The following is a 12,760-nucleotide window of genomic DNA, read 5'->3' as shown; positions in this document are numbered from 1 at the left end:
CACACTGATTTAGGGAAGATGGGAGGAACTTACATGAAATGACCTTTTCTTCACCAGTTAAAAAAAAAAATTTCCAGTTGGAGCCTGGGTCAAACTCCTGAGATCCAACTTCCCCCACTTAAGCAGTGCCAAGGATTCCCTGAATAAATAAACCATTCTAGTAATTGACTTCTAAGCAACCCAGTGTTTCTGGAGAATATCCAGACAGAAATGTTTGCCTTCTAGGAAAAAGGGGCCAAGTGACTCCTTCCTCTCCTGCTTCCTCACTAATATCTTCTCAATCCCACCATCTTACAAAAGAAAATTCTTTAAAAACCAAAATGAGAACAATAATTTTATGTGACAGGAGTATTTATATGGCTGTTCTTCCCATGATGAATCCATCTAGGGGCTCAGCAGCTCCCTCAGATGCCAATTCATAAATCAGAAAATGCTATTACCCACTGGCCATAAACACAGAGCCCACCCCCAACACAGAGGACTCATTGAAGAAACAGGAGCCCCGTTTCCAGGGCAGAAATGAGTTCAGAAAATCTACCTGGCTGTCTAGAGAGAGGAAAAAATGTCTTTTCTTTGATAAATAATCAGTCTTTTCTTCCTCTCCATTCTTTTTCCCCTAGAAATATGTAGAGTTAATGGCATGGATATATGCCATTCCGCAGAAATAATAATAACAGGGCTAACCAGATTGCAGCAGGGCAAAGGGGAAGAGTGGGAACAGCAAGAAGCCTGAAGATTTCCAGGGAGACCTTTTCTATTAGCTTAAATGCAGTTCGTGAATAAGCTGCTTAGGAATGACTCAGGGAGAGTCCTGCTTTGTGGGCACTCCTCCTGGAGGCACCCATCAACAACAGGCAGGGCGCCAAGGGAAAGGGTGGGGAAGGAGGGGGTCATTGCAGAAAAGGCTGGGAGTAGGAGGAAGTCGCTGGGTTTGCTTGTGATTCCACTAATGATATTCTGTCCTTTATTTTCCATCTCAATGGGTGTGTGTTAGAAGCAGGAGCAGACAGAGAGCCGAAAGAGAAGAAAAGAGGAGAGAGAATGAGAAGGAAGGTGGCAGGAAAACTCTTCTGGGGGTGTGAACAGTTTTAGAACGTCCCCACTCATATTCCTTTGACAGAGTGGAGAGGCAGCAGTGGACCAAACAGGCTATGCTCATGCATTTATGTAGCTTACATTCTGGAGGGGACCAGGGATAGACAATAAACACAGCAGAGAATAAATAACCAAGACAGCTTCTTCCAGCAATAAGTGCTGTAATGGAATAACACAGAGTCACATGACAGAGAGAAACTGGGACTAAGGGTTGCAGGGAGGGGCCAGTTCAGACTAGGTGGCCCAGGAAGCTCTTTCTGAATAAATGACATGAGAGCTGGCCACTACATGTCTTCAAGGAGAACACTCTAGACAGAGGGAACAGCAACAGAAAAGACTTGGAGGCAAGATGCACTTGGTATATGCAAGTAACAAAATATAGTTGCAGAGAGGGAAAATGGGAGCAAAAGAAAGCCCATGCCGACATGCATGAGAGTCACATGTCACATGCATGGGGGTGACAGCCCTGGGGTCAATCCAATAGAGCTAGAGAAATGCTAGACTCAGGTGCTGGGGACTCATTTCCATCTAATCCATCCAGAATAACAGCAATCAGGGAGGCATGCAAAAGAAGAGGTCCCTTGCCCCTTTGTTTGTTTCTGGGACTGGCCTATCTCTGTGGTAAAACAGCAACAGTATGAGAGCTGATAGTTATAGAGTGCTTAGTATAATATGATCCTGGCAGTGTTTGGGTGGTTTTTGGTTTTGGTCTTTTGCCAGCTTTACTGAGGTATAATGTGCATCTGATTACCAATATTAAGTGTCTGGTTTTATGGTGGTGATGGACCAGTTCTGGATGTCGATTGTGGTGGTGGTTTCATGAAACTAGACGTGTAATAAAATGGCATAGAACTATATCCACATTTTAAAGAAATGTCAATTTCTTGATTTGATAGTGTACTAAGATTTTGTAAAATATAACCATTGGGGGAAGCTGGGTGTAGGGTACGTGGAACATCTCTGTACTATCTTTAAAAATTCCTGCAGTTCTATAACTGCTTCAAAATAAAAAGATTTTAAACAATTAGAAGACAAAATCGATTTAAAATGTGAAAGAAAAGAAAAAAAATGTTAATTATGTTACAATAATAATTATAGAGAAGAGTCACTACTGGATGCAAAATTGTGGGCAACAATTTGAGGAGAAACTGGATATTTGCATAGTCTCAAAGTATTGACCCTGAATATTTATTAACTACAAGGTAAAATAATTACTTTATAGTGTAGAAACCTGGCAGAAACCATCTTAGCCAAGTGATCAAAGTTAATATCATCAGTAACAAGACTTGACGACATCATGACAATTTGATATGATGCACTGAGGCTGGGTGCTATGGCTCTCACCTGTAATCCCAACACTTTGGGAGGCTAAGGTAGGAGGATTAGTTGAGGCCAGGAGTTCAAGACCAGCCTGGGTGACATAGTGAGACTCTGTCTCTTAAAAAAAAAATGCACTGAGAAGAGCACAATATCACTTCTGTGGTATTCTTGCCAAAAATATATGACTCATTCTAATCATGTGAAAACCTCAGACAATCCCAAATTGACAGACATTTTACAAAATTACTAACTAGTACTCATCAAAAGTGTCAAAGTCATACAGATGATGAAGGATTGAGAACTTGGTAGAAATGAGAGATGATGAGGTTACAAAGGAGTTATAACAACTAAATGGAATGGGGGACCCTGGAAAAGAATAAGAAATTAAATAGAACTGGTGAAATTAGAATAAGGCCTAGAGCTCAGGTCATGGTATTTTACCAATGTTAATGTCCTGGTTTTGAGCATAGGACATGGTTATATATGCTCTTAACATTAGAAAAAGCTAGGAGAAGGGGATATAGAAGCTATTTCTACTATTTGTGCAACTTTTTTGTAAGTCCAAAATTACTTATATTCTAAGACCTATTGATTTTGAAATATATATGTATATACACACATATTAGTGTAATTACCACTACACTTGTGATATAAATATTGCCATCACTCCACACAATTCTTTTATGCCTCTCTGCTGTCAGTCTTCTCTCCCTGTCTCCAGCACCTAGAAATCACTGACCTGTATTGTCACCATAGTTTTGCCTTTTCTAGAAATTCCTAGAAATGGAATTACACAATACATAGTCTTTTGTATTGGCTTCTTTCACTCAACACGGTGTTTTTAACATTTATCCATGTTGTTGCCCCTTTGTTATTGCTGAGCAGTATTCTATGGCATGGGGGAACCTCAGTGTACCCATTCACCAATTGAATGATATTTGAGCTGTTTCTAGTTCAAATTTTAAATAAAGCTCCTATAAACACTCTCACCCAGGTTTTTACATGAGCATAAGTTCTCATTTCCTCAAATGAGACTTCCAGACTTCAGTTGCTGCTTAAAGCCCCTTCAGCACTTTAAAAGCTGGAGGTTGTCTCTTTCCATTTTTTATTTCTGTAGATAGATGAGAACTGGTGTTACAGAGTTCTCCTCAAGTTATAAACAGGGAGAAACAAGCTGAAGTCTTATAGCAAGTTGTGGCTCTGGAGAGGAAACTCATCTAGGGAGTCCTAGGTTCTCAGTCAACACTGTGACCATCAGCTTCTCTGATCTACCTCCCCTCTCCTCTTTGCCTCTAAGCTGAATTACCATGCAGCATACTACCCCAGCAGATAACTAAGTGAGGATCTTGCTATTCATCAATATAGCTTACCTTATATTCTAGAATCAGGGTCAGAAGAAAAGTTGAGCAGTACATAGTTGAGGTCAGTCAGCAAGGCTGGTTGCAATTCTCAAGGTTGAAATAGCCTATAATGTGACAGGAGAGGTGTATGTGTGTGTGTGTGTTCAAAACCAATGAGGCATGAATTAAAGCCTTCCAGTTCCAAACAAAGAGTTTCCAGTGTGAGCTTAGTGTATTATATTTTCCCCCAATGTTAGGTTACAATGCTTCCACTTTCAACAATTCCAGAAACAACAGACATCACTCAGAGTGGATGACGTCTGCTCCATGAAGATGAAGGCTATGTAGGGATCATCTTCATGACCATTTTATGATTGCTCCATACAGGCAAATGCATTTGTTCAATTATTCATTTGTCAAACATTTGATGAATACCTACTAGGTAGTAGATATGGCTTTAGGATAGAGAGTTACAGAGTTAAATAAAATACAGCCTGCCCTTCAAAGCATTCATGATTATTGAAAGCTGACATGTAAAGACATAAATGACAATATAATGAATTAAGTGTGACAACTGAAGTGAATACATTATGGAGAGGTAACATGGAGAATGAATGATGAAGAAGGTTCTTAAGGAGGCAAAATATGAGCTGGGTTTCAAGGATGAATAGGATTTTGCTGAGAAAACCAGAGAGAATAAGGATATTTAAGGCAGAAGGAGCAGCATTACAAAGTCATAGGAAACTTTGAAACATTGTGGTGTCTTAAGGGAAGCGATAAGAAGTGTAATGTTGCTGGGACATAAATTGAGATGAGAGACTGGTGAAGATTGAAGAGTTGGGCAACAATTGTATCATCCTGTATTCTAGTATCATGCTGAAAGAACCCCTGGATTTTACTCTTTAAATAATAGAGACCAACTGACTTGATTTAAGCAGGAATGAAACTATGCAAGACTTGATTGTCAAGCAGATCAAACAGATCATTCTGGTGACAAAATAGTAAATAAAAACTAGGAAATCCAGGGCTAGGGAGACCAAGGAAGAAGTTTTTGTGATTCACTGCCAGGGGCTTATTTAATTTAATCTTCACAGCACTGCTTATAAAAATTAATTGTTTTTATTTCCATTTTACAGATGAGAAACTGAGAAGTTTGTAATGTACTTGTAAAGCCACGATTTGAATAGTTCCATCAAAATTAAGGTCATGATTTAAGGCTGTAGAAATGGAGACAAAAGTATAGGTTAAGAGATATTGATCAGGTTAAATAGCATTGATGATAACAGAACGCAGGGAAGCCTGAAGGACATAAAATGTGTTTGCAAAGATTCCTGGAGTTCTTGGCCATTAGAAATTAGTTGTATGTTGATGCACTAACTCAAGTGAGAAATGCAGAAGAAAAACCTACCTAAACCCTCATGTGTTTCCCCTCCTGGTAACAAGTGTCTTCCACCTGTGCTCTGATCCCTAATTCCTTCAAGCATACATGGGACTTTCTGTCCAAATTTTCAAAATCTTGTGTTTCTTCTTATCGTCTGTTTTTTCAGCTCTACTTTCAATGAAACTCAAGTTTTATTTTTCTCTTTTAAACTACAGCTTTGTTTCTTTTCTTTACCACTACATAATTTGAGTCTGTAGTTTAGAGTTTCTACTTTCATTTTTCCACCTCTCTTTCCCCAACCCTCTGTAATCTGGTTTTTCCAATGAAGCTACTCTTGAAAAGGTAGCCTGTGACCTCCTGTTGACCACATCCCATGGTCTCTGTTGAATTGTCATCCTCTTTGATGTCTACTTGATAGTTACCTCCATCATTTCATGACAGTGATGTTGACCTTGGCTTCTCTATACTTAGAACTCTGATTATCAGAAATTCAACATGGATTCTTTGATCATTTAAGAGGCAGTGGAGAAATGGACTTCTATACCAAAGAGGTGCCTCAGCCTCTGGAAATGTTTCCTTCGTAGCTTTCCCAAATAAAGCTTTGTACCAGTCACCTCTGGGGTGGAGGGAGGGGACATTGTCAGGTATGTTTCTTGTTTTGTTTTGTTTTGTTTTTTCCTAAGTGACTAGACTTCCTGGTTTCCCTATCTATTTATTTGATGTCTTTGATAGCAGTGTAAGGTTTTATTGTGATGGTCATGTTTTTTAGACATCCAGATGAATAACTTAGTATATTAAGATGAGATAGGATAGATTAGGATAAGCTTCCAAAATTCGGGAACTTTAACACATAACATTTTATTTCTCTTTCATTCAAAGTTTACTATGGATCTGACAGATCTTCCAAGGAGGATCCTTTCCAGGTGGGCACTTAGGAATTTAGGCTAATTCCCTCTTGTGGCTTTGCTGTCTCCAACATAGTCAATATTATTGTTGCTGTTGGGGGAAAAGAGCTGACTGGTCACACAGTGACTTCAGTCTTTTGGTGCAGCAGTTATACGTTTCACTTATACTTACATTACACTAGATAGTCATATGGCCTCACATAACTGCAAGGGGGTAAGGAAGCTCCATTTCTATGTGTCTCAGAAAAAAATAAGAACCAGATATAAGTGAGTACTACTCATCTCCACTGCATTGAAAAGTTTCAAAAAACATTTTTCTATAATTCTCTAGTGATGGAACAAGTACTCGTTCAGCTTTATATTGGTCATAGATGGTTGAGCAGCAACTCTACTCAGAGCCAGGAGAAAACATTCATTCATACTGTGTAGGCACTTTAAATGATAAAATTCTTTGGTTCTGTATTTCAGCACCAGAACTTGAGGACAGCTCCTCCACATTGTAAATGATTCTGCGAGTACATCAGGTTTATTAGCTGTACTGATTTCCTGAATTTTCATAGAGATATTGACATATATACAGCATAAAATATTGCAATTAAAATACTTCTTGCTCTCATTCCTCTATCCCACAAATTTGAGCAGTTTCTTTGATGAGCAGGGACAGAATGTCAAAATGCATTCTAAGTGGTTGGCAAGTCCATCTAAATTTTAAGGAACCACCTTTACTTTCTGAACTTATGAAGCTGCACTGCCTTTCACCCTAATGAAACTGCGAAGTAATTTTGGAATCATGGGGGAAAGTCTGGCTCCAGCCCTCAGGGGATATATTGAATAACTTGCTTCTTGCTGACCTCAATCAGTCTATAATTTCCAGACTTTTTAAACTGTTATCTGTGAATTTCTCCCTCTCTCTGGGTTCTTATTTGGAAACTGTTCCCGTGGTACATATAACTTAAGGAGTCACAGGCACAGAAATTGTTGCTAAAAGAAATTCACATCTGGCAGCTCTTTCCATATGTGGTATGGAAATTAATAAGCATTTATTTTATGGCAAAATAAAAATAAAACTGTAGGTAGAGCTATGTCCTTGTTTCTTCATATATACATGTCTCTTTACATATAGTGGTTTCTCTCCAAGTAAGTATTTAGGACGATGAGTTTAGTTCTTAGAAACCTGAGGGTGAACCGAATGGATTCTGAGCGTGCTGGTGTTTTTTATTATTCTTGTAAACCCCTCAAGCACGTTTCTTTGTGATTTCCCATTAAAAGTAGGGGCCTCAGCACTGACTTTCCATAATGTACTAGGGACAGCTCCCTCTCCCCTCTGCAGGACTTCCTGTTTGCCTCATTCCTTTCTCTTCTCTCTAGCAATAGCAATATCAGACATCCCAGCAGCGTGTTCCTGTTCATCCAAACCTGGCAGCCACTCAGGGAAAAGGACAACAAAATGAAGCCACATTCCCAGAAAAAGATAAAAATAAAATAAAACCTGCAGAGGGATATGTTTTTGGAAGGGCAACAGTTGGCAGGAAAAAAAAGTCTTTTTTTGGCAGAAAAAAAAATCAATGTGTTAGAGTCCCACCACTGGGTCAGCTTTTTGTTATTTCTACAATAAGATTGCATCTGCACCTTCAGATCCTGCTGGCCATTTCAGACATGCCTAACCTGTAATCAAAACACTACCCAGTTCTGAAGAGAGCTGATGCGGTGTCCCGTGCCACTGTAGGCATCATGAGCAGCGTCCTTTCACTCTCATCTGGTCTGTAATGTTTGCTCCCCAGTCTGGTGGAGCTGTGGGGAACACTGTGGTGGGAGGGGGGATGGTGGGGAGAGGCAGGGGGTCTATAGGACCTCTTTCTGCTCAAATTTGCTGTGAACCTAAAACTGCTCTAAAAGTCTATTCAAAAATAGTTTAAGTTAGAAAACAGGCAGTATACTACTCTTTTATCATTCCTTTCATGAGTACACCTACATTCAAATGTCCTTCATTGCTCTCATACCGCCAAATCTGACATGCCCAGGGGGCATGGAAGAATAGGAAGGAGAGAGCTGCCACCAATACTGGGGCAGCTGCAAAGGTTGAGGGACCCAATGTGGAGAACCAGAGGTGGGGGAGGACACATGTGTCCAGTGTCATGTGGACACATTCCAAATATTAAGACCACAAGCTAATAGAATAATAATACTTTGTTTTTATGTAGCGCCCCCCCCCCCCCACCTTTTGGAGGTAACCCAAGTGCTTTGCCAACTGAGACTCTCACCAGCCCTAAATGAAGTCCTACCCTGTCCCCTTGCTAGAAGCAGGGACAGCCGAGGCATCAGTAAGTGGGACTCAGGAAAGGTGACATGATACTCCTTCCCCACACCACACATTCACCAGGAAGGTCAGCAGTTGACATGCCACAAACATTCCTTGGTCAACTGAGGAAGCAACAGATGCTATCCAAGAAAAGAGGGCTGGGATCTGTCATCCAGGAAGCCTGGCAGCTTTCCTCCTCCTGGAGGCACCAGCAGTCTGAGATGTCATGTGGGAGTAGATCAGTCCATAGGCACCTACGCTGTTCACATGAAGCATATAGCTTTCTCTCTTAGCAGCCTGTGGGGTGATCCCCTGTGCTCCTATGTAAATAAGACCCATGCCCCTCCCACCAGCCACACTCCAACTAGCCTTGCTTCAGGTAATTTTTCATAAGTGTTTCATGAGCAGATCAGTGATCCAAACAAAATTTCAAACTCATGATGAAACTGGATGAGGGTAAAATAAAGAATTGCACAGAGTGGGCAGGGAGCCAGTCTTATATTTGGGATTGATGAAAGTGAGGCAAAGAGGAAACTGTCATGCATGGTATTTCCATGGTGCTGTAGTTTCACGCTCTGATACTTTAAAGCAAAGAAGCTAGGGGCAAGCCTAAAGTAGTTTTACCTGCATGCATTCCCCTGTGTAATAAATTACTTTCTTAAGAGACAAGCGCAGTCATGACAGGACAGGGAGTTCTGTGCCAGCCACGTTGTATCTCAAGGCCCTGCAAACCATGGAGTGGCACTAGAGGCTGGCAAGTTCATAAATAACCCTCCCAGTCTATTGCATTTTTAATCACGGTGTGCATCATGATCACTAATGGCACTTGCTTACGGGACAAAGCCTCAGTATTTATCTTGTTTTAATTATATTAGAAAGCAGTGATATTCAATTAACCAACTAATCAAGCAAGCCAATCAATACTGATCCTGGCAGGATTCTCCATTGCCTGGCTTATTGTTCTGGGTGGCAGTGCGTGCATTAGAGTCAGATGGAGTTAACTCTTGATGGCCAAGGTCCTGCTGCTGAGAAGTAGGCAGGAGCAAGGAAGCCAGAATTCAGCTCCCAGACCCACGGGTTCTTTCCTTTGCTTTATTACGGTGAGGACTTGCAACAGCCTTCATTTGGTTTGAGGTGTTATTTGTTCTACATAGTACGCTCATTTTCCAAATACATATAAAAAACAATTTCCCTGCATTCCGAAGATTGAAGGGCCGAGATTCCATATCATATAATAAGCCAATGGCAGAGCTCTAAGTTTTGAGCTGACAGAGAATCTAAATACCATGAGATGAAGGCATGATGTCTCCAAGGATTGCCATGTGGTTCCCAGCTCCGCCATGTAGCTTAACAGCAGTAGATCACCCTAGAAAGCCTCTACCATGATTATTTGGGGCATGTGTGTCTAGATTCATGATAAGCTGGAAGATGTACTAAGTTAAGGTCAGAGCTGCTCTAGGGCTGAGGGCTCTGTGAGCTGGGCACACCCCTTTCCCCATTCACATGTGTCCAAGGACACCTGGTTTTAAGACTGTGTGGTTGGTTGTCCAAGGCTGGGAAGTGGTTGTTGACCAGAGAGAAAAGTGTTCCCCTTGGGCTATGCTTTTTATTCTTCATCCTCATCAGGCTCCTCCTACAGACACACCTGAACATAAACACGCGCATAACAATCCCACTTCCCAAGGTGAACTGATGACTGAGATTTGCTCAGGGTTTCCTGGTTACCTGATTATTTTTCCTCACTTAAGAGGCAAGAGATAGTGTGAATTTGCTCCTGGATGCTCCTTACTTGGGTGGTTATGTATTCATCAGACCCCAAGCCTTGCGACGGTTTCATGAATTCCCACCCTTCACAGAGCTGAAGGTCTCAACTGGAACCTCTGTAGATGGTCTGCTGCTAGATGGGGATGGCATTATTAGCTCCATTAGCTCACAACTCCCTAGCAAGTAGCATGGCCCATACACAAGAATAATCCCTTTGAAGCCCAGTCATTTTATTCCAAAATGGAAGTAGTTCTGTTTGATGACCAGACTGTACCCTAGAAATGTCTTTTCAAATGTATTAAAGCTCTCAAGGCATCCTTGGATGGAAAGTAGAAATCACTTGGTGCAGCCAGGTCGATGCTTACACAGAAGGCCAGTAAGCATGTTGCTGGTTGGAGAAACCACCCAAGTTCTCAAGCTTTTGCACCTCTGTGGGCAGCTGACTCCCTGATACTTCAGATAAGCTAAGACTCAAAATCTAATTCCTGAAGTGCAGCTATCTGAATCCAAGTGAGTATGTGGAAAAAATGAGACATTTCACAGAGAGATAGATTAAAAGGAAAAGAATCTTAAGACTGCTATAGTTGCCAAACATTTGATGAGCTTCAATTCATTAAGAGTTTCGTAGGCTTGTAAGAGCAAATGGGGCCCTAATGTCAGACAACAATCAGTAATTTGAAGGGGGTGAAAAAGAATAAGAAGTAAAACAGTCATTACCTAGCACAATGTTTAATCAAAAGACACTAGGAACTTTCAACTTCACAATTATGTTTTAAAAGGTTGGGGATTTCAAATGGACACAGTCTTTGACTCTGGCTGGCAGGCTGGAAAAATGGACATAGTTGTGATAATTGATTGTGATGGATTTTTAAAGTTCAGCTCCTCACCCTCCCCCCCCACACACCCAAACACACAGACACATACACCACACATATACACACACACACACAGTTATCCCAAACCTTCTCCTTTTCCCTAGAGCTGAATTTCGTTTGGGTTCCAGCCCAGTGAACATAGGGAAACAAGGCTTTATCATGGGATTTGATGTCTGCTGAGCCACACATTGATACTGAGTCAACTTTTTCTTGATTCTGAGCCATTTTAGAACTCCTCTTTTCTAATAACTTTTTCTTATTCCCACCCATCCCTTTTCATAGTAGTTAGGACCTGTGTGCACCTCCATTGCCCCTGCTCTTCAGCATTAAGGGTGTGATCATGTGGTCTGTGGATTCCCCAGGCCCTTTAGGACCCCAATCCTGCACTGGCTGCTGGCTTCTAGATAACTGCCCAGAATGTTAGTACCCACGTGTGTGGCTGGTAGGGTCGTAGTGCACAGTACCTGCAGCTGAGCCCTGTCCTATTCTTCAGGGACTACCCAGGTTCACATGTATATCTGCTAGGGTCTGTATACACTCGCTTCTGCTACACAGAGTATTCAGTTTGAGATTCAGAGATTCATAAATACCTAGGAAGGACCCCACTGATCTTGTCTGCCTGAGTCCTGGGTCAATTCTTTGCCCAGGACCGAAAATGACCCCAATCCTATTTTCTTGCTGTTCTCCTGCCACCTGATCCTTCCCATGCTCACCCTGCGTATTGCTACCCAATTCCTAATTGTTCGATTCATGATGCCAATTGACCATTCAATTGAATAAATGAATAATGGTTCCAAAGGCTTCTCTTCAACTTTTAAGGTGCTGCATTGCCTGACCTGACCAATATAGCACAGTACTTAGCCTGGGATAGACACCCAGCAAATGCTTGATAATTGGTAAGCAAAATAGTGTTTTTAAAAGTGTGGAAACAACTTGTTTCAATCTAGATGCTTTAGAACGCTTTTGAAACCTGGACAATCAGGCAGGACCCAGCTGACCCCAAAGCACAATTCAAACTCAACACCCAGAATTTCTCAAAGTTATGAACCTGGTACATGTTGTGGTTGGGACTCAAACCCAGGTCTCTTCAGCGCTCTTCCCACTCACTGTACCTAACTGCTTCCTGTGGCCTGCCATTGCTTGTTGCATTTGTCCTTGTTTAAAAGCTGATTTTATCTACTTCTGGGATCAAGTTTCTCTATTAGCATTAAAAGGGACAGACAGGGCTGGGCTCAGTGAGTCACGCCTATAGTCCCAGCCCTTTGGGAGGCTGAGGCAGATCACTTGAGGTCAGCAATCTGAAACCAGCCTGGCCAACATGGTGAAACCCCAGCTCTACTAAAAATACAAAAATTAGCTGGGTGTGATGGCAGGTGGTGCCTATAATCCCAACTACTTGGGAGGCTAAGGCGGGAGGATCAGTTGAGCCCAGGAGGTGGAGGTTGCAGTGAGCCGAGACTGCGCCACTGCACTCCAGGCTGAGTGACACAGTGAGACTCCGTCTAAACAAACAAATAAACAAACAACAACAACAACAACAACAAAAAAAAAACAGGGAGGACAGACAATATTTCCCAGAGCCAAATGAAGCCTAAAGAGCAGGTGGGGTAGCTCAGGGCATTAGGAGCCCAGCATGGCCTGTGGTTTAGGTGGTGTTATAAATCCTGCTCCCCGTGTGTATAGCAGAGGTGGCCACAAAAGCAAGCGCTGCCTACTTTTGCAAACCAGGGCATATGAGGCCTCATTTGCAGAAAAAAAATGAGTTAGGTGTAAGTTGGGGA

The 12,760-nt window shown here is 41.7% G+C and overlaps 1 protein-coding gene across 2 annotated transcripts in view; it reads left to right on the top strand.

Annotated features, from left to right (window-relative positions):
- The window catches only part of PLXNA4 (plexin A4), a 449,834-nt gene that overhangs the window by 301,151 nt on the left and 135,923 nt on the right, over window positions 1-12,760 (top strand). The gene's annotated exons all lie outside the window — the stretch shown is intronic.

This window comes from Piliocolobus tephrosceles, chromosome 8 (genome assembly GCF_002776525.5).
Source record: "Piliocolobus tephrosceles isolate RC106 chromosome 8, ASM277652v3, whole genome shotgun sequence".
Taxonomy (NCBI): domain Eukaryota; kingdom Metazoa; phylum Chordata; class Mammalia; order Primates; family Cercopithecidae; genus Piliocolobus; species Piliocolobus tephrosceles.
The sequence above is the reverse complement of the archived record's forward strand: the minus strand, read 5'-3'. Positions and strand labels throughout refer to the sequence as shown.